Here is a 26,987-nt window from a genome sequence, read left to right as displayed (position 1 = left end):
TCAGCCTGAAGAGACGGGCCTCCGCCTGGAGGATTCCAGGGTTAGGGGCCGACTCCTTAATTTTGCACACATATGGCAACAGTCAACAACAGATGCTTGGGTGCAGAAGGTGGTATCTCAGGGGTATGGGTTTCCATTCAGGAGGCAGCCTCCTCAAAGATTTTTTTTGCACCAGCCCGTTTCGTATAGAGTCGAAGGCCAATGCCCTGCAAGAAGCAGTCCAAAAATTACTGCAGTCAGGTGTGATTGTCCCAGTACCGCCATCACAGAGGGGACAGGCGTTTTACTCCAATCTATTTTTGATCCAGAAGCCAAATGGGTCATTTCGACCAATTCTCAATCTGAAAATGTTAAACAAAAACATTTTGATTCCAAGGTTCCACATGGAGACGTTACGCTCCATAATGTTGACTATAGAACCGGGAGATTACATGGTATCTCTGGATGTACGGGATGCTTACCTACATGTGCCTATATCACTGTCTCATCAGTGTTACCTCAGGTTTGCCATCCTCCAGGAACATTTTCAGTTCCAAGCTTTGCCCTTTGGGCTAGCAACAGCACCCAGGGTGTTAACCACCATAATTTTGGTAATGGCAGCTTGTCTGCGCAAACAGGGGATAAGAATATTTCTATACCTCGACGACCTGTTAATCTTAGCACATTCGCAAGATTTACTTTTTAGCCATCTTCAACAGACAATAGTTTGTTTACAGAGACACGGGTGGCTCATAAATTGGGAAAAGTCGTCTCTGAATGAATCCGTCACAGCGGATGGTTCATTTGGGGGCCATATTGGATTCAGACTTACAGAAAGTTCTCTTACCAGAGAAAAAGATAGTCAAGGTGCAGGTCATGACTCAGGAAGCGTTACACACCCAGACAATGTCAGTCTATGCAGCAATGCGACTGTTGCGTCTGATGGTATCAACCTTCGACATGGTGGAATATGCGCATTTCCACTCCAGACCATTGCAGCACCTTATTCTGACCAAATGGAACGGAAATCATCAGACAATAAAAAAGCAGATGATAAAGTTTCCAGTAAACGTTAAAAGGTCTCTAGTGTGGTGGCTACACACAGACCATTTAAACAAGGGGAGACCCTTTTGGATAAAAGAAAAGCAAGTCCTGACAACAGATGCCAGCCTGCAAGGCTGGGGTGCGGTACTCGGAAGCCTTTGGTTCCTGGGAAAATGGACCGCAAGGGAAAGTCGCCTGCCAATAAATCTGTTGGAAATAAGGGCCATTTACTTGGCTCTAGTTCAGGCAAAGGACAGTCTGCAAGGGAGACCGGTCCAGATTCGCTCATACAACGTGACAGCAGTAGCGTACCTCAATCATCAAGGAGGAACTCACAGCAAAAGATAGATGGAGGAAGTAACTCCCATTCTAAGATGGGCAGAGCTCCATTTCCCGGCATTGTCAGCAGTGTTTGTCCCAGGTGTTCTGAACTGGGAAGCGGATTTTCTCAGTCGACACACCATTCAGGAAACCAAATGGGTGTTACACCCAGAAGTGTTTCAGACACCAGTGAACAGATGGGATCTACCAGAGATAGACCTCATGGCGTCTCGTCTAAACAACAAAGTTCCAAGGTACGGATCGAGAACAAGGGACCCAGGAGCGGTCCTTCTAGATGCACTGTCAGTAGAATAGAAATTTCACCTGGCATATATGTTCCCTCCAATATCTCTGTTACCCAGAGCAGTGAGAAAAATAAAGCAAGCAAATGAAGCAATAATTCTAATAGCTCCAGCCTGGCCAAGAAGGCATTGGTACACAGATCTACTGAGAATGTCCGTGGAAGCACTGATATTGCTCCCTCAACGTCCAGATCTGCTAATACAGGGTCCTTGTTGTCACAGCCATCTGGATTGCCTGTCTTTGACGTTGTGGCTGTTGAAACCTCTATCTTAGAAGCTAGAGGATTTTCAAAACAAGTAATCCAAACTATGTTCAGAGCAAGAAAGCCTTTTTCAGCTTGTTTGTATCATAGAATATGGCAAGCCTATATTCATTGGTGTACTGGAAAAAGTTTGAATTTAAGATCTTTTAAAATATCCAGGATTTTGGATTTCCTTCAAGCAGGATTGGATAAGGGTTTGAAAGTTGCTTCCTTGAGAGTTCAAGTATCAGCATTAACTGTATGGTTTCAGCGAAAGATTGCTGATTTACAGGATGTATGTACTTTCTTTCAGGGAGTGGTACATATTCAACCTCCATTTGTTCCTCCTGCAGCTCCTTGGGATTTGAATTTAGTTCTTAAATTCCTCCAGGGTCCTCCGTATGAACCGCTTAAGAGAGCAGATCTTAAATGGTTAACGGCTAAAGTTCTCTTTCTACTGGCAATGGCGTCAGCTAGAAGAGTGCCAGATTTAGGAGCGTTATGGTGTAAGTCTCCTTTCCTAAGTTTTTTTTCCAGACAGAGCAGTTCTCAGAACGAGATCTGGTTATCTTGCTAAGGTGGTTTCAAAGTTTCACCTGAATGAAGAGATTGTAGTCCCAGCTTTTCAGGTATCAGGACTATCTGCGGAAGCAGCGTCGCTGGACGTAGTCCGAGCTTTAAGAATCTACATTGATCGTACTAGTGCCATCAGGAAAACAGATTCTCCCTTCATCCTCTACGGATTCCATAGAAGAGGATGGCCTGCTAGTAAACAGACGCTGGCGAGATGGCTCCGAATGGTAATATCAGAAGCTTATTCTCATGCAGATCTCCCTACTCCGGCTAATGTGTCTGCTCATTCGACACATAAGGTAGGTCCTTCATGGACAGCACAATAGGGTGCATCAGCAGAACAGATTTGTAAGGCAGCCACATGGTCTTCCATAAACACATTCATTAGACATTATGCCTTGGATACTTTTGCCTCTCATGACGCAGATGTCACAACTGAGGGTTTAAGCTGACAGGAGGAAGCCTCAGTTGTAGGGGCTGAAATTAAACTAAACTTGGGAGGTTTAATCAGACCCCTGGACATGTAAGTGTAGAAGGATTACCCGAAGGTGTGACCATGACAACCAGGTTAAAAGTCAATAAAAGTTTTATTAACAGACTCCATGTAAAAACAACAGCATTCACAGTTGATAATAATCAGTGGCAGATAATACAGTTCCTGGATCACTTTAACCATAAAAGGTATCACAGAGCACTGGTAGGTTGAGTAACAGATGTTAAAGTCCTTTGATGGAATAACCTTACCAGGCCTGGCTGCAGTAGTGGAGATAGCCGAGGAACACGCCAGTTGGTGTATTAGATGAAGCTGGTGACTTGAATAAACTGTTGTAGTTACTGGATGGAACCAGCCAGGTGGTAGAGACACGGAGTGGACGCTGAATGGAATCAGCCAGGTGATAAAGACACGGAGTGGATGCTGGATGGAACCAGCCAGGTGATGAAGACACGGAGTGGATACTGTAAGATGCTAGGGAGCGTGGAAACAGAAGAGTTGAAAAGTGGTTACCGGTGGTTAGTGGATACTGCTGGTATAAGTAAGGATCCGCTGGAACAACACCGGCACTTTAAGGAAGCTGGATTCTGCTGGAAGCTGATTGCTGGAAGCAGATGGGTTAATAGCTGGAAGCTGGAACAGCCACGGAGGACTGCAGAGTCAGGCTGCACCGCAGGATGGAAGGCAGGTGCGAGTCTCTTAGTGGATGCTGGAGACAGGAGCTGGAACCTGGAGAAACAACCACAGGAGAGAGAGACTGGAACTAGGTTTGACAAACAAAGCACTGACCATTTCCTGGTTCAGGCACAGGATATTTATACCTGCTGCAGAGCAGGCATTGGCTGACCAATCATGCAGATTCCATAGTGCAGCAGATTGGTGGAGATAGAACATGTGACTGGAACCAACATGGCTGCGCCCATGTTCGTACTAGGAGGGAAAGCTGGTTTGGAAACCATGTGGAAATATAGCAGCAATGGCGGTGCCGGCCGCAGAGGACAGGAGACGCCAGACTGACAACTGTACACTGAGACACATGGATGACAGCGGAGGCCGCGGCAGGCATGAGGCACCACTCTGACAACCTGCAAACTATAACACAGGAGCGGTGGCGGATGCCGCGGAGGACGGGAGACGCCATGCAGGATTCAAACATGGCGCCGCCGTGACAGCGTCTCAGAGTGACAGGAGGGATATGCAGAGTGTGAACACAGATGAGATCCGGCCCTGGAACGCTGAGCTAGCCTCAGGAGACATCTAAAAGGCAAGTAATGGCGTCCAGATACCCGGATCGTGACAGCACCCCCCCCCCCCTCTTTAGGAGTGGCCCCAGGACACTTCTTAGGCTTTTGAGGAAACTTAGAGTGGAAATTTCGGACCAAGGCAGGAGCATGGACATCTGACGCATTGGTCCAAGAGCGTTCTTCAGGACCATAGCCCTTCCATTCAATAAGATACTGCAATTGACTGTAACGGAAACGTGAATCCAGAATCTTGGCAACTTCATACTCAACTCCCCGTAGAGTCTGGACTTTAGGAGCCGGAGGAAGTGCAGAATGAAACCGATTCAGGATCAGCGGTTTCAACAGGGAAACATGGAATGTCCTGGGTATTTTCAAGAAGGGAGGTAACTGGAGTCTGTAAGCAACAGGATTGATGACTTGTTCAATTTTAAAAGGACCGATGTAACGAGGTGCAAACTTCATGCTGGGAACTCTCAACCTCAAATTCTTTGTGGACAACCACACACGATCACCCACTTTGAGAGCAGGAACTGCTCTACGCTTTCTATCTGCAAACTTCTTGTACCTGAACGAGGCTTTGAGCAGGGCCGCTCGCACATTCTTCCAGTTATTTGAAAACTGACGCAAGGTGACATCCACTGCTGGAACAGAAGTTGCTGGAAGCGGTTGGAATTCTGGAACTTTAGGGTGGAATCCATAATTTATGAAGAATGGTGTTGAAGAAGATGAGGAATGGTATTGATTGTTGTGGCTGAACTCGGCCCAGGGAAGGAGTTGAACCCAGTCATCTTGGGAGGAAGACACATAAATGCGGAGGAAGGCCTCCAAGTCCTGATTCACCCTCTTGGTTTGACCATTGGTCTGAGGATGGTAAGGTGTAGAAAACTTCAACTTGACTTGGAGGGCTTGACACAAACTTCGCCAACATTTGGCTACAAATTGTACTCCTCGATCAGAGATGATCTCTTCAGGAAGACCGTGGAGTCGGAAGATCTCTTGAATAAACAGTTGAGCCAGCTTGGAAGCTGACGGAAGACCGGTGAGAGGTATGAATTGTGCCATCTTGGTGAACCAGTCAACTACCACCCAGATGGTATTAAACTTGTTGCACATAGGCAGGTCTGTAACAAAGTCCATCGACAAATGGGTCCACGGTCGACGGGGAACAGATAATGGAACCAGTTGCCCTGCAGGCGACTGGCGGGAGACTTTGTGTTGGGCACACTTTGGGCAAGAGGCAATAAACTCCATGACGTCCTTCTTCAGAGTTGGCCACCAGTATGACCTAGAGATAAACTCAAGGGTTTTCTGAATACCTGTATGTCCGGCAAAACGGGAAGCATGGGCCCAATGCATGAGCTTCTTCCTTAACACCGGCTTCACAAAACTTTTCCCTGGTGGGGGCGTAGAGTCCATCCTTACCGTGGAGAATGCCAACGGATTAATAATAGGATGCTTGTCCGAAGACTCCAACTCATTTTCTTGCTCCCATGAGCGGGAAAGGGCATCGGCCTTGCGATTCTGAGAGCCCGGACAGAACTGGAGTTTAAAGTCGAACCTGGAAAAGAAAAGTGCCCATCTGGCCTGACGAGGATTAAGACATTGTGCGCTTTTCAGATATAAAATATTCTTGTGGTCGGTAAGTATAGAGATTGAATGAGAAGCTCCCTCCAACAGATATCTCCACTCTTCCAGAGCAAGCTTGATAGCTAGCAACTCCTGGTCGCCAATGGCATAGTTGCACTCAGCTGGGGAGAACTTCCGGGAGAAGAAACTGCAAGGATGTAGATGACCATCTTTAGCCCTCTGGGATAGCACCGCTCCTACTCCAACGGAGGAGGCATCCACCTCAAGGATGAAAGGAGAATCGATGTCGGGCTGTTTCAGAACCGGTGCAGAGATGAACCGTTGCTTTAGTAGATGAAAAGCTTGTGTAGCTTCTTCAGACCACTTGGACGGATTAGCACCCTTCTTGGTCAACGCAGTGATAGGCGCCACAATGGTGGAAAAGTCTCGTATAAACTTTCTATAGTATTTGGCGAACCCTAAGAACCTCTGGACCCCTTTGAGGGTTAAGGGTATCGTCCAATTCTGGATTGCTTGTAGTTTCTCAGGATCCATCTCTAGTCCGGAACCGGACACAATGTAACCTAGAAACGGAATGGATTTAACTTCAAAAACACATTTCTCTAATTTGCAATAGAGATGATTGACACGGAGACGGGACAGAACCTCCTTTACCCAGAAACGATGTTCCTCTAGATTATTGGCAAAGATAAGGATATCATCTAGATAAACCACGACATGGCGGTATAAGATGTCTCTAAAGATCTCATTCACGAAATGCTGGAAGACAGCTGGAGCGTTGCTCTATCCGAAGGGCATGACGAGGTACTCATAATGTCCATCACGGGTGTTAAAGGCGGTCTTCCACTCGTCACCCTCACGGATCCGGATGAGATTGTAGGCACCCCTCAAATCCAACTTTGTAAAGATGGTTGCTCCGCTAACTCTATCGAAGAGCTCTGTAATCAAGGGTAAAGGATATCGGTTTTTAACGGTAATGTCGTTCAGACCTCTGTAGTCGATGCACGGCCGCAGACCACCGTCTTTCTTCTTAACGAAGAAGAAGCCTGCGCCAGCTGGAGATGAGGAAGGTCGGATAAAACCCTTCGCCAGGTTCTCCTTGATGTACTCCTCCATGGAATGCGTCTCGGGCAGAGACAACGGATAAGTTCGGCCTCGAGGTGGAACCTTCCCTGGAATGAGATCAATTGGGCAGTCCCATTCTCTATGAGGAGGAAGGATATCAGCGGAAGCTTTACTGAACACGTCCGTGTAGTCTTGATATGGAGGAGGTGGAACATCAGACGATCTGGGGAAGGAAGAACAAACAGGAAGCACTTTGGACAAACAGGTCTCAGCACAGGAGGGCCCCATGCTTGTATTTGCGTAGTCGTCCAGTCAATTGATGGATTGTGGAGACAGCCATGGAAGGCCCAAAACCACTGGATGTGTGGCTCTTGGAATCACTAGAAAGGAAATAAATTCTGAATGAAGAACTCCTACTCTCAGACGAACTGGTAGAGTCCTTAGAGAAATAACTGCATCAAAAATCTTACTGCCATCCACGGCAGTCAAGGAAATGGACGAGGAAAGTCTCTCGGTGGGTAGTGACCACCGTTTAACATAAGCTTCCGTTATAAAATTCCCAGCTGCTCTGAAATCAAGGAGGGCAATGACGTTCCTATAACGTTGAGCAATTTGAAGCGAGACTGGGAGATTACAATCGTGAGGAGATGGAGAGGAGATCATTACTCCTAGCCGGCCCTCTCCTTGGCGAGCTAGGATTTGAAGTTTCCCGGACGTTTGGGACAGGCATTGATAGCGTGAGACGGAGCTGCACAGTAGAGACAGAGAGACTCAGAGAGATGTCTTCGGCGCTCAGCGGGAGATAGACAGGAACGACCAATTTGCATGGGCTCATCTTTGGATGGAGACGGTTGACGAGGAGGAGGAACAGAAGATTTTGGAATGGATGATCTTCCTCGCTCAGTTGCTCTTCCTCTGAAGCGTAGATCAACTTTTGTGCATAGAGAAATTAGCTCATCCAACTTAGAAGGCAAGTCTCTGGTAGCTAACTCATCCTTGATGCGTTCTGATAAGCCATGCCAGAATGCAGCATACAGGGCCTCGTCGTTCCATGCCAGTTCGGATGCCAGTATCTTGAACTGTATAAGATACTGTCCCACAGTACGTGTTCCCTGGCGTAAACTTAGAATCTCAGATGAAGCAGAGGTTACCCGGCCTGGCTCGTCGAAGATGCGCCTGAATGTTGCTACAAAGTCAGTATAGGAGGACAGCAGGGGATCAGACTTCTCCCATAAAGGTGATGCCCAGTCAAGGGCTGAGCCACTGAGAAGGGAAATAATATAGGCAACTTTAGTACGGTCACTGGGGAAATTGCCAGGTTGTAGCTCAAAATGGATTTCACATTGGTTGAGAAATCCCCTGCAGAATTTTGGAGATCCGTCGAATTTTGCTGGCGTTGGAAGATGAAGACGTGGAGTAGAAATGGGTAAGGTGGGTGGGGTTACAGCTGATGTCACTGTAGTGGACGCACCGGACGTGCCAGGTCCACGGAGGGTCGTTTGAATCCCATCCAGCCGAGTAGAGAGATCCTGGAGACAGCGGATGATGTGGCCTTGTGCAGCCTCCTGATGTTCGAGTCTGGCTGCCAGTTCTTACATCGGCCTGGCCGCTTGATCCTGGTCTCCGGCTGGATTCATATAGTCAGTGCTTACTGTCACAACTGAGGGTTTAAGCTGACAGGAGGAAGCCTCAGTTGTAGGGGCTGAAATGAAATTAAACTTGGGAGGTTTAAGCAGACCCCTGGACATGTAAGTGTAGAAGGATTACCCGAAGGTGTGACCATGACAACCAGGTTAAAAGTCAATAAAAGTTTTATTAACAGACTCTGTGTAAAAACAACAGCATTCACAGTTGATAATAATCAGTGGCAGATAATACAGTTCCTGGATCACTTTAACCATAAAAGGTATCACAGAGCACTGGTAGGTTGAGGAACAGATGTTAAAGTCCTTTGATGGAATAACCTTACCAGGCCTGGCTGTAGTCGTGAAGATAGCCGAGGAACACGCCAGTTGGTGTATTAGATGAAGCTGGTGACTTGAATAAACTGTTGTAGTTACTGGATGGAACCAGCCAGGTGGTAGAGACACGGAGTGGACGCTGAATGGAATCAGCCAGGTGATGAAGACACGGAGTGGATGCTGGATGGAACTAGCCAGGTGATGAAGACACGGAGTGGATACTGTAAGATGCTAGGGAGCGTGGAAACGGAAGAGTTGAAAAGTGGTTACCGGTGGTTAGTGGATACTGCTGGTAAGTAAGGATCCGCTGGAACAACACCGGCACTTTAAGGAAGCTGGATTCTGCTGGAAGCTGATTGCTGGAAGCAGATGGGTTAATAGCTGGAAGCTGGAACAGCCACGGAGGACTGCAGAGTCAGGCTGCACCGCAGGATGGAAGGCATGTGGGGGTCTCTTAGTGGATGCTGGAGACAGGAGCTGGAACCTGGAGAAACAACCACAGGAGAGAGAGACTGGAACTAGGTTTGACAAACAAAGCACTGACCATTTCCTGGTTCAGGCACAGGATACTTATACCTGCTGCAGAGCAGGCATTGGCTGACCAATCATGCAGATTCCATAGTGCAGCAGATTGGTGGAGATAGAACATGTGACTGGAACCAACATGGCTGCGCCCATGTTAGTACTAGGAGGGAAAGCTGGTTTGGAAACCATGTGGAAACAAAGCAGCAATGGCGGCGCCGGCCGCAGAGGACAGGAGACGCCAGACTGACAACTGTACACTGAGACACATGGATGACAGTGGAGGCCGCGGCAGGCATGAGGCACCACTCTGACAACCTGCAAACTATAACACAGGAGCGGCGGCGGATGCCGCGGAGGACGGGAGACGCCATGCAGGATTCAAACATGGTGCCGCCGTGACAGCGTCTCAGAGTGACAGGAGGGATATGCAGAGTGTGAACACAGATGAGATCCGGCCCTGGAACGCTGAGCCAGCCTCAGGAGACATCTAAAAGGCAAGTAATGGCGTCCAGATACCCGGATCGTGACAGCAGACTTCGGGCGAAAGGTCCTCCTGTGTAATCAGGAGTGTCCCCACCACTAAAATTGGCTTTGGGAATCCCAATGTTATCCTGTGGATAATCCTGTGGACCCAGCCAGAGAAATAGACGTTATGGTAAGAACTTACCGTTGATAACGTGATTTCTCTTGTATCCACAGGGATCCCACCCTGACGCACCTGATTTGAGGATCTTGACAAACACTAAACCTCTTCCCTCTTGTATGGAAGGGTGTGCATGTGTGTTCTTATCGCCTAAATAGGTTTCTACCTGATGCTCCTGTCTAAATTGCTGTGGAAAGAACTGATTTGACTGAGTCAGTGGGCGGGACTATATGGGTAAGCCCTGATGCATCCTGGGAGGCCAGAAAGCTTGTGACCGTGTTGGTGCCATTTCCGCTGTCGCTCAACCATATCCCAATGTTATCCTGTGGACATAAGAGAAATCACGTTATCAACGGTAAGTTCTTACCATAACGTCTATTTTTGGAGCGAAAGGTGGGGGTCTGTATCTGAGGGAGCACTCTCTAGGTTATAAAGCAAGGCATAAAATCGTGCAAAGCAAGCCCCAATCTCAGGCGATTTGATTTCCGTTTGCATTTACGGATGGAATAGATTATATTATCAGAGAGGAGTTTATTCAGTTGTGAGCGGGCTTCTGACAATTCCACAAGGGTCTCATCTGACAATGAAACCTTGTGAGAGGTCTCGAGGGCATGAATGTTATGTAGAAGATCTGAGATCAGATACTGCTTTTGTTTCTTTTTAGAAGTGCCCAGTTGTATCAGTTTGCCACGGAGAACACATTTATGTGCTTCCCAAACAGTGAGGTGGGAGACATTGGCCCTCATTCCGAGTTGTTCGCTCGGTAAATTTCATCGCATCGCAGCGATTTTCCGCTTAGTGCGCATGCGCAATGTCCGCACTGCGACTGCGCCAAGTAAATTTGCTATGAAGTTAGGATTTTTACTCATGGCTTTTTCTTCGCTCAGGCGATCGTAATGTGATTGACAGGAAATGGGTGTTACTGGGCGGAAACAGGCCGTTTTAAGGGCGTGTGGGAAAAAACGCTACCGTTTCCGGAAAAAACGCAGGAGTGGCCGGAGAAACGGAGAAGTGTCTGGGCGAACGCTGGGTGTGTTTGTGACGTCAAACCAGGAACGACAAGCACTGAACTGATCGCAGATGCCGAGTAAGTCTGAAACTACTCTGAAACTGCTAAGTAGTTTGTAATCGCAATATTGCGAATACATCGTTTGCAATTTTAAGAAGCTAAGATTCACTCCCAGTAGGCGGCGGCTTAGCGTGTGTAACTCTGCTAAAATCGCCTTGCGAGCGAACAACTCGGAATGAGGGCCATTATCTGTAACGTTTGTGGCAATATAAGCCTTTGTCTAAGGCGTCCTTACAGAGTGCATCGTAGAGAAGAGACTCATTGAGTCTCCAAGTTCATTGTTTACGGGGACCGTGAGGATGGGCCAAAGTCAAAGTTACTGGGGCGTGGTCAGACCAGGTGATAGAGCCAATTGTAGCATCTTTGAGCTGATCCTACCACCTATAACTCACTGTTATTCCTGTGGATCCTATGGATCTCGAAGAAAGAGTTAACAAAGGTAAGTCTACCATAACACTCCTTTTTTTTATTTGTTACGGCCATTTCAATGTCTATACAAAAAAAATATATTTTAGTAAATGTGCGAGTTAGCCCCTGAAACATAACATTGGTTTTGACCTTTAGTAACTTTGCCCCTTAGCCTTTGTGTGCACAATTTAGCATTTTTTTTTGTTATTAGCCTGTAGTTGGCATGCTCTTCACCATTCCTCTAGTATGCTCTACCTATATCATCAAGTAATTTGTTTTACCCCTCCTAGTGTGTACACCAGAAATTCCCAAACTGTGTGCCATGGCTCCCTGGGGTGCCTCGGGACACTTGCAGGGGTGCCCTGAGTTGGTGGTCCAGGACCAATTCAAATTATTCATGGTCAATATAATAGGCTAAACCAGTGCTGGTGGCTGCCAGTCATAAAATATGTGGCCAAACAGAAACAAATCTTGTCCCTCACCACACAACTGACCCTAAGGATGACATATAAACGCAATCTACTTAATGTAATATTTCTTTCTAAATTTCTCAATAAGAAATTTTTGGCCTAGGGGTGCCTTGAAAAAAATTCTGATATTCTAGGGCGCCATGATTCAAAAAGTTTTGAAACCACTGGTGTACACTGTTGCATATCTTTGTGTCATCTGCAAAAAGACATACTTTCCATTTAATAACGTTTGCAAGGTCATGCATAAAGATATTAAACAGCACTTGTCCAAGTACAGATCCCAGGGGTACGCCACTGGTAACATTTCCTTCCTGTGAATGCACCTAGTTTACTACATCTCTCGGTTTTCTATCCTGCAACCAAGATCTTATCCATTCAACTGTCTAAGAAACGGTACTCATGGACAGATTTCTCCAGAGAAGTGTGCTGAGCCATCTAGCACGAATGCTCAGCACACATCTCTCCCCCGCTCAGCACACTACACAATGTGTGCTGAGTGGGGGGGAAAGAGGGGGATGGGGGGGGGGGGGGGGTGACAGTGTGGGTGGCACCATTTTCACCCAGCGGTGAAATGAGCGGTATGCTAGATTGTCCTGCACAATCTAACACTGGTGATACTGACTTGTGGGGCCGTGCTTCGCTATCACTGTGGGGCATACACACAGAGAGATCCGTGCTTAACTTCTAAGCAATCTAGTCAGTGTGCAACCCCCTTTAGAATCCAATCCCAAACTTTTGAGTTAATTAACAGTCTGAGATGTGGGACATTGTCAAAAGCTTAGTAAAGTCTAGATAAGCTTACATATCTTCAGCCCCACCAAGAGCTATTATTTTAGTCATCCAGTCAAAAAACTCTAAGATTTATTTGACATTATCTCCTGCTAGTAAATCCAAGCTGTTTTGAATCCTGTAAATTGCTACAACTCTTACGAATGTTTTCATCAAATTTCCCTACTACTACTTTTTGGTAATGGTTTACCTCATCCTTGCTTCCACTATTGTGCAGTGGAACTACACTTACTCCTTTCCAGTCCTCTTGAATTAATCCTCTATCTAGTGACTGGTTGAATGATTCTGTTAATGGTGTTACAAGCGGGTTCACTACGATATGCCGGCGGTCGGGCTCCCGGCGACCAGCATACCGGCGCCGGGAGCCCGACCGCCGGCTTACCGACAGTGTGGCGAGCGCAAATGAGCTCCTTGCGGGCTCGCTGCGCTCGCCACCCTATTTTATTTTCCCTCCAGGGGGGTCGTGGACCCCCACGAGGGAGAATAAGAGTCTGTATGCCGGCTGTCGGGGTCCCGGCGCCAGTCAGTCGGCATACTGAAGACCACCCGTTACAAGCACCCATTTTAAGCTGTTTTTTTTTTTTTTCGTATCCTTGGATGTGTCCCTCTGGTCCACAGATTTGAAAGTTATGTTAGCACTTTCTCCTCCAGTAAATGTTCTTTCGTCTACCTCCTTTTTTGAATATGCTTGCACTTAACTGTGCTCTCACTGCTCTCTCTCTCTCTTTTTGTCTGTCTGTGTCTGTCTCTCTCTCTCTCTCTCTCTCTCTCTCTCTCTCTCTCTCTCAGTAAATACTGAGCAAAGATAATTAAGATGGGCTGCTATTACTGTGACTCCTTCAACAAGAGGGATGTAGTTGGGATACCAACAGTCACAATACCGAGGGGTGGGGAAAGTTAGGGTTTGACTGCGGAGGTGGGGGAGAGGTTAGGGTTCAGCTGTAGGAGGGGTAGGTTAAGCTTAGGCTTCGGGAGGGGTCTGGATCCTTTAGTCTTTAGTCTTTTTATTCCTCCCTTTCTGTTTTTCTCTTTTCACTTACATACTGAAAAAAAAGTTTTGCCCTCTTTACATACTGACTTTCTCTCTTCGGCTTGTGCCTCATTCTTTCTATCAAGATACGCCTCTTCGTCTTCATTATTTTTGGGCTGCTTACATTGCATAGAGGTCATCTTTTTTGCTTTCACAAGAGTTGCTGCTTTTTTTACTTCCTTTTTCCTTGTGCTTTTTCTAACCATTTTGATACAAAGGTATGTCGTGTCTAACATTGCACATTTTATTTATTCCCCACTCTCCTGCTCTATTCAAGTTGCTCCACACTGATAAATAATCACACATTTTCCCATGTCGGCCTTCTTAAAATACAATAACTTTTTTTTTTTTTTTGTGCTGTAGGTCTGTCTCTGTTTTTATTCTAAACCATGCTGCTTGATTGTTACTGGATCCTAGGTTCTCACCCACATTTACGTCAGATATGGGTGTGGCTGAACCTGGAGAGCTTTTCAAGGCTTCCACTTGCTCAGCGGTTTCAGCTGCTTAGTTTAATACAAAACCAGGCGTGGTTTTGTATTTAATATAGGACCTGATTCAGTAAATATATATAGGACCTGATTCAGTAAATATGCTAAGTAGCAGAAGTTGCAATCCTTTGCTTTGGATCGCATGTTGGGGGCCACCCATTGCAGGGCAAGGCCACCCAGCATGCTAACTGCCGGCCCTCGCTTGAGCACGCTGAAATTATGGTCACACCGCAACTTCAGCGTGATCACTAAAAATGGGCTACCCTTCTGGCCTAGGAGGCCCGCCCATTTTTATGATTGCAGCGGTTGCGTGTGACGTCACACAGCCGCCCCGGTCATGCCCACGCCGCGCCACAATTTTTTAGCTGCACCCCCGCATCGCTCAGTCTCCACCTTGGAAACAGCATTTCCACCCCCTCCCAGTAAATGCGGGTGCAGGACGGGCGCTGTGTGAACGCCCGCAGAGCAATTGCTAAACATAGGATTTTAATTATCAACCGGTAAATACTTTTCTTGTAGTCGGTAGAGGATACTGGGGTCCATTTAGTACCATGGGGTATAGACAGGTCACCTAGGAGCCATGGCCACTTTAAGAATTTTATAGTGTGGGCTGGCTTCTCCCTCTATGCTCCTCCTACCAGACTCAGTCTAGGAAACTGTGCCTGAGGAGATGGACATATTTCGAGAGAAGGATAGATAAGGTTAGTGGTGAGATTCCAAACCAGCACACACAACAAGAGAATAGCTAAGCTAACCAAACTTGAAACATGAACAGCAACGGCTGAACCAACATTCCTTAACCAAGTAACAGTGTAGGAGGAACGAAGCACCCAGTATCCTCTACGGACTACGAGAAAAGGATTTTACCGGTAGGTAATTAAAATCCTATTTTCTCCTACGTCCTAGAGGATACTGGGGTCCATTTAGGGGTGGTCTTCTGTATGCCGAATGTCGGGATCCCGGCGCACAGTATGCCGGCGCCAGAATCCCGACACCCGGCATACCGACAACTATTCTCCCTCGTGGGGGTCCACGAACCCCCTGGAGGTAGAATAAAATAATGTGGCACGCAGCGTGGCGAGCCTGCAAGGGGCTCCTTTGCGCTCGCCACGCTGTCGGTATGCCGGCGGTCGGGCTCCCGGCGCCGGTATGCTGGTCGCCGGGAGCCCGAGCGCCGGCATACCGTACGACACCCCCATTTAGTACCATGGGGATGTACCAAATCTCCCAAACCGGGTGGGAGAGTGCTGAGGTTTCTGCTGATCTGATTGACCAAACTTGAGGTCCTCAGAGGCCAAAGTTTCGAACTTGTAGAATCTTGCAAACGTGTTCGAACCTGACCAAGTAGCTGCTCGGCAGAGCGGTAAAGCCGAGACATACCGGGCAGCCGCCCAGGACGAACCCACTGACACAGATTTTAGACATGGCAAACTTGCTGTGGAATAAGCATGCCGGATAGTAAGTCTGATCCAACGTGCAATTGTCTGCTTTGAAACAGGACACCCAATCTTATTGGGATCATAAAGAACAAACAGCGAGTCCTTCTTTCTGTGACGAGCTGTTCTATTCACATACACCTTCAAAGCCCTCACGACATCCAAAGACTTTGAAGTAGCAGAGGTGTCAGTGACAACTGGAATTACAATAGGTTGGTTGATGTGAAACGCAGACGCCAGCTTAAGAACAAATTGCTGACGAGTTCTGAGTTCAGCTCTGTCCTCATGGAAAAATTAAATAGGGACTTTTGTGAGACAAATCCCCCAGCTCCGACATACGTCTTGCTGAAGCCAAGGCCAACAGTGTGACTGTCTTCCACGTAAGATATTTTACGTCTACCTCCTGTAGCTGCTCAAACCAGTCCGATTGGAGGAAATGCAGCATCACATGGAGATCCCAAGGTGCCGTGGAAGGCACAAAGGGAGGTTGGATGTGCAGAACACCTTTCTCTTACGTCCTAGAGGATGCTGGGGTCCACATTAGTACCATGGGGTATAGACGGGTTCCTTGGGAGCCATGGGCACTTTAAGAGTTTATTAGTGTGGGCTGGCTCCTCCCTCTATGCCCCTCCTATCAGACTCGGTGTAGAAAATGTTCCCGGTGGAGATGGTCACAGCTAGGGGAGCTCCTAGGAGTTCTTTTATTTTTATTTTTATTTTTTTATTTTTTTAAAGTGTTAGGCACAGGGAGGCTGCTGGCAACATGCCGCCACCCCCTAACAGAGCCAGAAGATATCTGTGTTGAGTAGCTTGCCGTCGACCCGACAAGCAGGGAACCGGTGAGAGTGGCGGCATCAAGGTAGGAGCGCAGCGCTGTAGCTGTGATCCGGAGAGCTCAGAGGCACTGTTGTGCGGCGCTGTGAGGGGCGCCCTGGGCCAGCACAATACCTTTAAAACTGGTCATCTGGGCTATCGGGGAAGGTATTCTACTGCTAGCAATGTGTTTTACCTCAGGCCAGTATAATCTTAAAGTGCGGGACGATGCACCTTTTTAGGGGGCGGAGCTTCTCCTCAGAGCGGATACAGCAGCTTACCAGCGCCATTATCTCCCTGCAGATCACACACAGAGACGCTGACAGGTAGCGCTGACCCTCCACATAACTCCAGATATCCTGCGGTACCAGAATTTTACACTGTGTAGTCTATTAAAGTTGCACAGTCAGCGCCAGGCTTTTATTTTATAACCGTCTACTGGGGCGCTGTGTTTGTGTTGGCTCCATTAACTCTGTCTCTCTCTGAAGGTACTTGGGGAAAGCTGTGTCTGACATTTTCCTGTGTGTGTACATATTTCTCACATTACCATGTCCAGGGACTCTGTGTCTTGTGCTGCAGAGTATGCATTTTCCCCAGAGGAATCCATTCCATGTACTCAGGAATGTAATATCATGTCTCAGCCTTCTGAATCTGAACCGTTGTCGGTGGCTTCAATTAAGGGAATGATATCCCAGGTTTCATCTAGAATAGCTCATACTGAGACTGAAACACAGGTTTTGAGAAAATCTGTAGAGATTTTGGGGGTAATTCCAAGTTGATCGCAGCAGGAAATTTTTTAGCAGTTGGGCAAAACCATGTGCCCTGCAGGGGGTGGAGGGGGGGGGCAGATATAACATTTGCAGAGAGAGTTAGATTTGGGTGGGTTATTTTGTTTATGTGCAGGGTAAATGCTGGCTGCTTTATTTTTACACTGCAATTTATATTGCACATTTAACTCACCACACCCAAATCTATCTCTCCCTGCACATTCTCCAGGGCACATGGTTTGCCCAACTGCTAACAAATTTGCTGCTGCGATCAACTCAGAATTAGGCCCTTTGTCTGGTTTTGTTCCCACTACCTCCTCAAACTCCCCTGGTATATGCCCACAGAAGCGTGCAAGTCGACACAGATTCCGGATCTAATACGGGGTGAGGCATCCCTTGTAAAGGGGGTGCAGCTCATGATTGAGGCCATTAGGGATGTGTTACACATTACTGGAAAAGCACCTGAGCAGGTTGGGGAGGCTTACTTTACAGACAATAAGGTAGCCTCCCTGACCTTTCCTGCATCTAAGGAATTAAATGCATTATTTGAAAAATCCTGTGAAAACCCCGGAAAAAAATTTCCAGATCCCAAAAGGGTTCTTATTGCTTTTCCTTTTCCTGAGGAGGATAGGAAAAAGTGGTAAAACCCCCCTATAGTAGACGCTTCTGTATCTAGACTATCTAAAAAGGTGGCTTTACCTTTCCCTGGGTCTAGCACTTTGAAAGATCCGGCAGACCGCAAGATTGAGACTACGCTCAAATCCATATACACTGCTTCAGGCGTGGTGTTAAGGCCCACTATTGCCTGTGCATGGATTTCTAAAGCCATAGTAAAGTGGTCAGGCACATTACTTGAGGAATTAGATTATCTGGATAGAATTGACATTGAAATGTTTTTACGTCACATACAGGATTCGTCAGATTTCATGGTGGAGGCCATGAAGGACCTGGGTTATCTGAATGCAAGCACGTCTTCCATGGCTGTCTCAGCACGCAGGGGACTCTGGCTATGCCAATGGTCTGCAGATGTGTAATCCAAGAGAAGTGTGGAGAACCTACCCTTCTCCAAGTGTTGAGAACCTACCCTTCACAGGTCAGGCTCTATTTGGGGAAGCATTGGATGCATGGATTTCTGGCAACCGCTGGTAAGTAAACCTTTCTTCCCTCAGGAAAAGGTTAAAAAGTCCAAGTCCCCTTCCACCTTCTTCAGAGGTGGGCAGGGAAAATCCAGAAAATCTGCACCAGCAGGTTCCCAGGGACAGAAGCCTGGCTATGTTTCCTCAAAATCCTCAGCATGACAGTGGACTTCCCAGCCTGGAGAGCGGGCAGGTGGGAGCGAGACTCAGACTTTTCAGTTGCATCTGGATCCCTGGGTACAGGATATTGTTCCCCAGGGGTACAGACTGGAGTTTCAAGAGCTCCCACCTCACATATTCTTCAAGTCAGGCTTACCAGCTTTGCTGACAGAAAGGGCTATCCTACAGGAAGCCATTCAAAAATTAGAAAATGCCGATGTCATTGTTCCGGTTCCACCTCATCTGTAAAGCAAGGGTTACTATTCAAACCTATTTGTGGTATCAAAACCGGATGCTTCGGTCAGACCAATTTTGAACTTGAAGTCGTTAAACCGTTATTTGAGGGAATTCAAGTTCAAAATGGAGTCTGAGAGCGGTGACCTCAGGTCTGGAGGAGGTGGAATTCCTGGTATGCCTAGATATCAAGGATGCGTACCTCCACATTCCGATTTGGCCGCCACACCAGGCTCATCTCAGATTTGCACTGTTGGACTGTCACTATCAGTTCCAGGCAATGCCATTCTGCCTCTCTAAGGCACCGAGGGTATTCACCAAGTTGATGGCAGAGATGATGGTACACCTCTGCAGACGTGGATTGAACATAATTCCATATCTGGACGATCTGCTGATAAAGGCATCGTCCAGGGAGAGGTTGTTTCAGTCCATTGCTCTCACGACTCGACTACTCAGGGATCATGGATGGATCCTGATTCTTCCAAAGTCACATTTGGAGCCGACAAGGAGATTGTCTTTCCTAGGGATGATTCTCGACACGGAAGTGCAGAGGGTGTTTCTACTGGTGGAGAAGGCATTGGTGATACAATGGTCCGGGATGTCTCGAGTCCTGCCTGGGTATCAGTTAATCGGTGCATTCGCCTTCTGGGGAAGATGGTTGCTTCCTCCAAGGTTCTACAGTATGGAAGATTTCATGCACGGCCCTTCCAACTGGATCTTCTGGACAAGTGGTCCGGGTCTCATCTGCACATGCACCACAGAATTTATCTGTCGCTGAAAGCTAGGATTTCTCTTACGTCCTAGAGAATGCTGGGGACTCCGTAAGGACCATGGGGAATAGACGGGCTCCGCAGGAGAAATGGGCACTGAAAAGAACTTTAGATATGGGTGTGCACTGGCTCCTCCCTCTATGCCCCTCCCCCAGACCTCAGTTTGATACTGTGCCCAGAGGAGACTGGGTGCACTACAGGGAGCTCTCCTAAGTTTCCTAAAAGAAGGAATTTTGTTAAGTTTTTTTTTATTTTCAGGGAGCCTGTTAGCAATAGGCTCCCTGCATCGAGGGACTGAGGAGAGAGAAGCAGACCTACTTAAATGCTAGGCTCTGCTTCTTAGGCTACTGGACACCATTAGCTCCAGAGGGAGTCGGAACGCAGGTCTCTCCTCGCTGTTCGTCCCGGAGCCGCGCCGCCGTCCTCCTCACAGAGCCGGAAGATAGAAGCCGGGTGAGTATAAGAAGATAAGAAGACTTCAGAGGCGGCAGAAGACTTCATATCTTCACTGAGGTAACGCGCTCCCGCACAGAACACACACGGCAGGCACTGATGGGTGCAGGGCGCCCTGGGCAGCAATTTACACCTCTAGGACTGGTAAAAATATATATATTGGCTCTGTGGGCTCTATATAGGTATCCCCGCCAGTTTTTGAATGGATTCGAACGGGACCGAAGCCCGCCGCTGAGGGGGCGGAGCTTGATCCCGCAGCACTAACCAGCGCCATTTTCTCCACAGCACACGCTGAAAAGCTGGCTCCCTGGACTCTCCCCTGCTGAAAACGGTGACAGAGGGTTTTAAAGAAGGGGGGGGGGGGACACACATAATTTTGCGCAATCAATATATATATAAAAAGCGCTATATCTGTCTGGGAATTTTTTCCAAAGTAATTGGCGCTGGGTGTGTGCTGGCATACTCTCTCTCTGTCTCTCTTAAGGGCCTTGTGGGGGAACTGTCTCCAGATTAGAGCTTTCCCTGAGTGTGTGGGGTGTCGGTACACGTGTGTCGGCATGTCTGAAGTGGAAGGCTCTTCTAGAAAGGAGGTAGAGCAAATGAGTGTGGTGTCTCCGTCGGCAATGCCGACACCTGACTGGGTGGATATGTGGAATGTTTTAAATGCAAATGTGAATTTATTACACAAGAGGTTGGACAAAGCAGAGTCCAGGGAATGTACATGGAGTCTAGCCCTGCCTTTTACTATGCCACAGGGACCTTCATGGTCTCAAAAGCGCCCACTATCCCAAGTAGTAGACACAGATACCGACACGGATTCTGACTCCAGTGTCGACTATGATGATGCGAATTTGCAGCTAAAATTGGTTAAAAGTATTCATTATATGATTATTGCAATTAAAGAGGTGTTGCATATCACAGATGACCCCTCTGTCCCTGACACGAGGGTGCGCATGTATAAGGAAAAGAAACCTGAGGTAACCTTTCCCCCATCTCATGAGCTAAACGAGTTATTTGAAAAGGCTTGGGAAACCCCAGACAAAAAACTGCAGATTCCCAAAAGGATTCTTATGGCGTATCCTTTCCCGGCTAAGGACAGGATACGGTGGGAATCCTCCCCAAGGGTGGACAAAGCGTTGACACGCTTATCCAAAAAGGTGGCGCTGCCATCTCAAGATACCGCAACCCTCAAGGATCCTGCTTATCGCAGGCAGGAGACTACCTTGAAGTCAATTTACACACATACTGGTACATTACTCAGACCGGTGATAGCGTCTGCTTGGGTTTGTAGCACTGTAGCAGCGTGGACAGGTACCTTATCTGCTGATATAGATACGCTGGATAAGGAAACCATTTTATTGATCCTGGTTCATATTAGGAATGATGTCCTATATATGAGAGATGCTCAGAGAGACGTTGGTCTACTGGGTTCCAGAGCCAACGCTGTGGCGATTTCTGCTAAACGAGCCCTGTGAACCCGACAATAGACGGGTGATGCCGACTTGAAGAGTCATATGGAGGTTTTGCCTTACAAGGGTGAGGAATTGTTTGGGGAAGGTCTCACGGACCTAGTTTCCACAGCTACTGCAGGTAAATCAACTTTTTTGCCTTATGTTTCCTCACAGCCTAAGACAACGCCACATTATCAGATGCAGTCCTTTCGGTCGCATAAACCCAAGAGAGTACGGGGATCTTCCTTTCTTGGCAGGGGGAAAAAGCTGCCAACTACAGCTAGTTCCCAGGAGCAGAAGTCCTTCCCGGCCTCCACAAAATCCACCGCATGACGCTGGGGCTCCGCTGAGGGAGTCCGCCCCAGTGGGGGCACGTCTTCGACTTTTCAGCCACGTCTGGGTTCACTCACAGGTGGATCCCTGGGCAATAGAAATTGTTTCCCAGGGTTACAATCTGGAATTCAAAGAGGTGCCTCCTCGCCGATTTTTCAAATCGGCCCTACCGGCTTCTTCCCCAGAGAGGGAGATAGTTTTAAATGCAATACAAAAATTGTGTCTTCAACAAGTGGTGATCAAAGTTCCCCTGCTTCAGCAGGGGATGGGGTATTACTCAACCCTGTTTGTGGTCCCGAAACCGGACGGTTCAGTCAGACCCATTTTAAATTTAAAATCCTTAAACCTATACTTAAAAAGGTTCAAGTTCAAGATGGAATCGCTCAGAGCGGTCATTGCCAGCCTGGAGGGGGTGGGGGGATTATATGGTGTCCCTGGACATAAAGGATGCATACCTTCATGTCCCCATATATCCGCCTCATCAGGCGTTCCTGAGATTTGCTGTACAGGATTGTCATTACCAATTTCAGAAGTTGCCGTTTGGGCTTTCCACGGCTCCGAGGATTTTCACCAAGGTAATGGCGGAAATGATGGTGCTCCTGCGCAAGCAGGGTGTCACAATTATCCCGTACTTGGACGATCTCCTAATAAAGGCGAGATCAAGAGAGCAGTTGCTGAACAGCGTATCACTTTCCCTGAGGGTGTTGCAGCAGCACGGCTGGATTCTCAATATCTTGAAGCCAAAAAAGGGTGTCGGTACATCACTGCACTCGAGTTCTGGGAAAGATGGTGGCGTCTTACGAGGCCATTCCATTCGGCAGGTTCCATGCGAGGACTTTTCAGTGGGACCTTCTGGACAAGTGGTCCGGGTCACATCTACACATTCATCAGATGATCAACCTGTCCCCCAGGGCCAGGGTATATCTCCTGTGGTGGCTGCAGAGTGCTCACCTTCTAGAGAGTCGCAGGTTCTCCAAGATATTGAGAATCCTAAGAAGAGGAGTACAGACAATTCTCATTGTTCAAGATTGGCCTCAAAGGGCCTGGTATCCGGATCTGCAGGAAATGCTCACAGAAGATCCGTGGCCTCTTCCTCTCAGAGAGGACCTATTACAACAGGGGCCCTGTCTGTTCCAAGACTTACCACGGCTGCCTTTGACGGCATGGCGGAAAAGGGCATTCCGGATGAGGTCATTCCTACTCTGATAAAGGCTAGAAAGGACGTGACAGCAAAACATTATCACCGTATATGGCGGAAGTATGTATCTTGGTGTGAGTCCAGGAATGCTCCTCCGGAAGAATTCCATCTGGGCCGTTTCCTTCACTTCCTACAGACTGGAGTGAATTTGGGCCTAAAATTAGGCTCCATTAAGTTTCAGATTTCGGCCCTATCCATTTTCTTTCAGAAGGAATTGGCTTCTCTCCCAGAAGTACAGACTTTTGTGAAGGGAGTGCTACATATCCAGCCTCCTTTTGTTCCTCCAGTGGCACCCTGGGACCTTAACGTGGTGTTTCGGTTCCTTAAGTCTCACTGGTTTGAGCCTCTTAAAACGGTGGAAAGTGGTCATGTTGTTGGCCTTGGCATCGGCAAGGCGAGTGTCGGAGTTGGCGGCTTTATCTCACAAAAGCCCCTATCTGATTTTCCATGTGGATAGAGCGGAGTTGCGGACTCGTCCTCAATTTTTGCCCAAGGTGGTTTCATCTTTTCATATGAACCAACCTATTGTGGTTGCCTGTGGCTACGCGGGACTTGGAGGATTCCGAGTCCCTTGATGTGGTCAGGGCATTGAAAATTTATGTGGCCAGAACGGCTCGGGTTAGGAAAACAGAGGAACTGTTTGTCCTGTATGCAGCCGACAAGGTTGGCGCTCCTGCTTCTAAGCAGACTACTGCTCGCTGGATCTTTAACACTATTCAGCAGGCTCATTCTACAAGTTGATTGCCGTTACCAAATTCTGTAAAGGCCCATTCCACTAGGAAGGTGGGCTTTTCTTGGGCAGCTGCCCGAGGTGTCTCTGCATTACAGTTGTGCCGAGCTGCTACTTGGTCGGGTTCAAACACCTTTGCAAAGTTCTACAAGTTTGATACCCTGGCTGATGAGGACCTCATGTTTGCTCAGTCGGTGCTGTAGAGTCATCCGCACTCTCCCGCCCGTTTTGGAGCTTTGGTATAATCCCCATGGTCCTTACGGAGTCCCCAGCATCCTCTAGGGCGTAAGAGAAAATAAAATTTTAAACCTACCGGTAAATCTTTTACTCCTAGTCCGTAGAGGATGCTGGGCGCCCGTCCCAGTGCAGACTACATCTGCACAAGGGTTATGTTACAGTTTTGATCAGTCTAGGGCTGATGCTGTTTTCTTTCATGCTGTTAACTGGTTCGTTTATTCCATGTAATACGGTGTGGATGGTGTGGGCTGGTATGACTCTTGCCCTTGGATTAACAAAAATCCTTTCCTCGTACTGTCCGTCTCCTCTGGGCACAGTTTCTGTAACTGAGGTCTGGAGGAGGAGCATAGAGGGAGGAGCCAGTGCACACCCATATCTAAAGTTCTTTTTAGTGCCCATGTCTCCTGCGGAGCCCGTCTATTCCCAATGGTCCTTACGGAGTCCCCAGCATCCTCTACGGACTAGGAGAAAAAGATTTACCGGTAGGTTTAAAATCTTATTTTCACTCCTATGATGGATACAAATGCCTCACCTTCTCGAGGGCCGCATGTTTGGGATTCACAACTTGACCCTTCTAACCACGGATGCAAGTCTCAGAGGTTGGGGCGCTGTCACCCAAGGAGAAACCTTCCTAGGAAGGTGGTCAAGTCTGGAATCCATTCTTCCGATAAACATTCTGGAACTAAGAGCCGCGTACAAGCTAAGAGTAAACGAAGAGTCTTCTACAAACGGCACATCTTCTGCTAGATCAGGCCATTCAGGTGCATTCGGACAATGTAACAAAGGTGGCCTACATAAACCGACAGGGCGGAACAAAGAGCAGGGCTGCAATGTCGGAGGTAACACAAATCCTTATTTTGTGCAGAAATACACGCAGTGACGCTGTCAGCAATCTTCATTCTGGGAGTGGACAAATGGGAAGCGGACTTCCTCAGCAAACATGATTTCCATTCGGGAGAGCAGTGCCTCCATCCGGAGGTGTTACGAGGTGACAAATCTTTGGGGTGTACCTCAAATAGACATGATGACCTCCCACCTCAACAAGAAGCTTCTGAGGTAATGTTCCAGGTCGCGATACCCATAGGCAGTGCCGGTGGACGCCCTGGTAACTCTGTGGGTGTTCTAGTCAGTGCATGTGTTCCCTCCACTTCCACTCAGCCCAAGAATTCTAAAACTCGTAAAGAAAACGAGTTCAAGCGATTCTCATTGCTCCGGACTGGCCAAGAAGAGCTTGGTACGCGGATCTTCTGGAGTTACTGCTGGAAGATCCGAGGCCTCTTCCTCTTCGAAAGGACCTTCTGCAACAAGGGTCGTTCACTTATCAAGACTTGCCACGGCTGCGTTTGACGGCATAGAGGTTGAACGCCGGATCTTAGCTCGGAAAGGCATTCCAGCCCAGGTTATTCCTACCCTGATACAGGCTAGGAAAGGAGTAACGTCTACACATTACCATCACATTTTGAAAAAGTATGTGTCTTGGTGTGAATCCAGGAAGTTTCCTATGGTGGAGTTTCAACTTGAACGGTTTCTCCTCTTCCTGTGGATGCGGGACTGTGTTTGGGATCCATAAATTTCCAAATTTCAGCCTTATCCATTTTCTTCCAGAAACAGTTGGCTGCCCTCCCTGAGGTTCAGACTTTCTTGAAAGGGGTTCTGCGCATCCAACCACCCTTTGTGCCTCCTATGGCATCCTGGGATCTTAACGTGGTGTTGCAGTTCCTGCAATCGGATTGGTTCGAGCCTTTACAGGAGGTTGAGGTCCAATTTCTCACTTGGAAGGCGATCACACTGTTGGCGTTAGCATCTGCTAGACGTGTGTCGGAATTGGGGACTTTGTCCTGTAAAAGCCCCTACTTAATTTTCCATGAGGATAGAGCTGAGCTCAGGACGCATCAGCAGTTTCTTCCAAAGGTTGTGTCGTCTTTCATATCAACCAACCTATTGCGGTGCCAGTGGATACTGACTCCTCAATTCCCTTGGATGTTGTGAGTCCTTGGATGTTGAGGACTTTGATGAACTATGTGAAGAGGTCTGCTTGTCACAGAAAGTCGGACGCTCTGTTTGTCCTTTATGATCCCAACAAGGTTGAGTGGCCGGCTTCTAAGCAGATGATTTCTCACTGGATCAGGTTCACTATCCAGTATGTGTATTCTACGTCAGGATTGCCGTCTCCAAAATCTGTTAAGTCCCACTCTACTCGTAAGGTGGGTTCTTCCTTTGTGGCTGCCCGGGGTGTCTCGGCTTTACAACTTTGCCGAGCGGCTACTTGGTCAGGGTCGAACATGTTTGCTAAGTTCTACAAGTTTGATACTTAGGCCTCTGAGGACCTAAAAATTTGTCAATCAGTTCTGCAGGAGCCTCCGCGCTCTCCCTCCCGTACTGGGAGCTTTGGTACATCCCCATAGTACTAATGTGGACCCCAGCATCCTCTAGGATGTAAGAGAAAATAGGATTTTAATTACCTACCGGTAAATCCTTTTCTCACAGTCTGTAGAAGATGCTGGGGTCCACATTAGTACCATGGGGTATAGATGGGTCCCTTGGGGAGCTATGGGCACTTTAAGAGTTTAATAGTGTGGGCTGGCTCCTCCCCCTATTTTCAAGAAAGTGTGGACCTCAGGGAGAGAAGCCAATTGTTTCTGAAAGAAAATAGACAAGGCCGAAATCTGGACCTTTATGGAGCCCAGACGTAGGCCCACATCCACTCCTAACATAGTAACGTAGTATTTGAGGTTGAATAGAGGCAAATTGCCCATTGTGTTCAACCTGTTTTAAGTTGTGATGATTCTACATACTTGCTAAATAATGTTTTATTACTAGTTAGCTACTATAAATCATGTTACCCCCGAATTAACCACGTTGATATTTTAAGTATTATAACCTTGGATAGCTTTTTCATTCAGAAATGTATCCATTCTTTTTTTAAATCCAATTACAGAGTCTGCCATTACCACCTTCCCTGGCAGAGAATTCCACATCCTGATTGCCCTAACAGTGAAGAACCCTTTCCTCCGTTGCGTTCGTAACTTTCTCTCCT

The 26,987-nt window shown here is 47.6% G+C and overlaps 1 protein-coding gene across 3 annotated transcripts in view; it reads left to right on the top strand.

The window, feature by feature from the left end:
- Window positions 1–26,987, top strand: part of UCHL5 (ubiquitin C-terminal hydrolase L5) — a 667,016-nt gene that overhangs the window by 334,799 nt on the left and 305,230 nt on the right. The window lies entirely within an intron of this gene.

This window comes from Pseudophryne corroboree, chromosome 9, assembly GCF_028390025.1.
Source record: "Pseudophryne corroboree isolate aPseCor3 chromosome 9, aPseCor3.hap2, whole genome shotgun sequence".
Taxonomy (NCBI): domain Eukaryota; kingdom Metazoa; phylum Chordata; class Amphibia; order Anura; family Myobatrachidae; genus Pseudophryne; species Pseudophryne corroboree.
The sequence above is the reverse complement of the archived record's forward strand: the minus strand, read 5'-3'. Positions and strand labels throughout refer to the sequence as shown.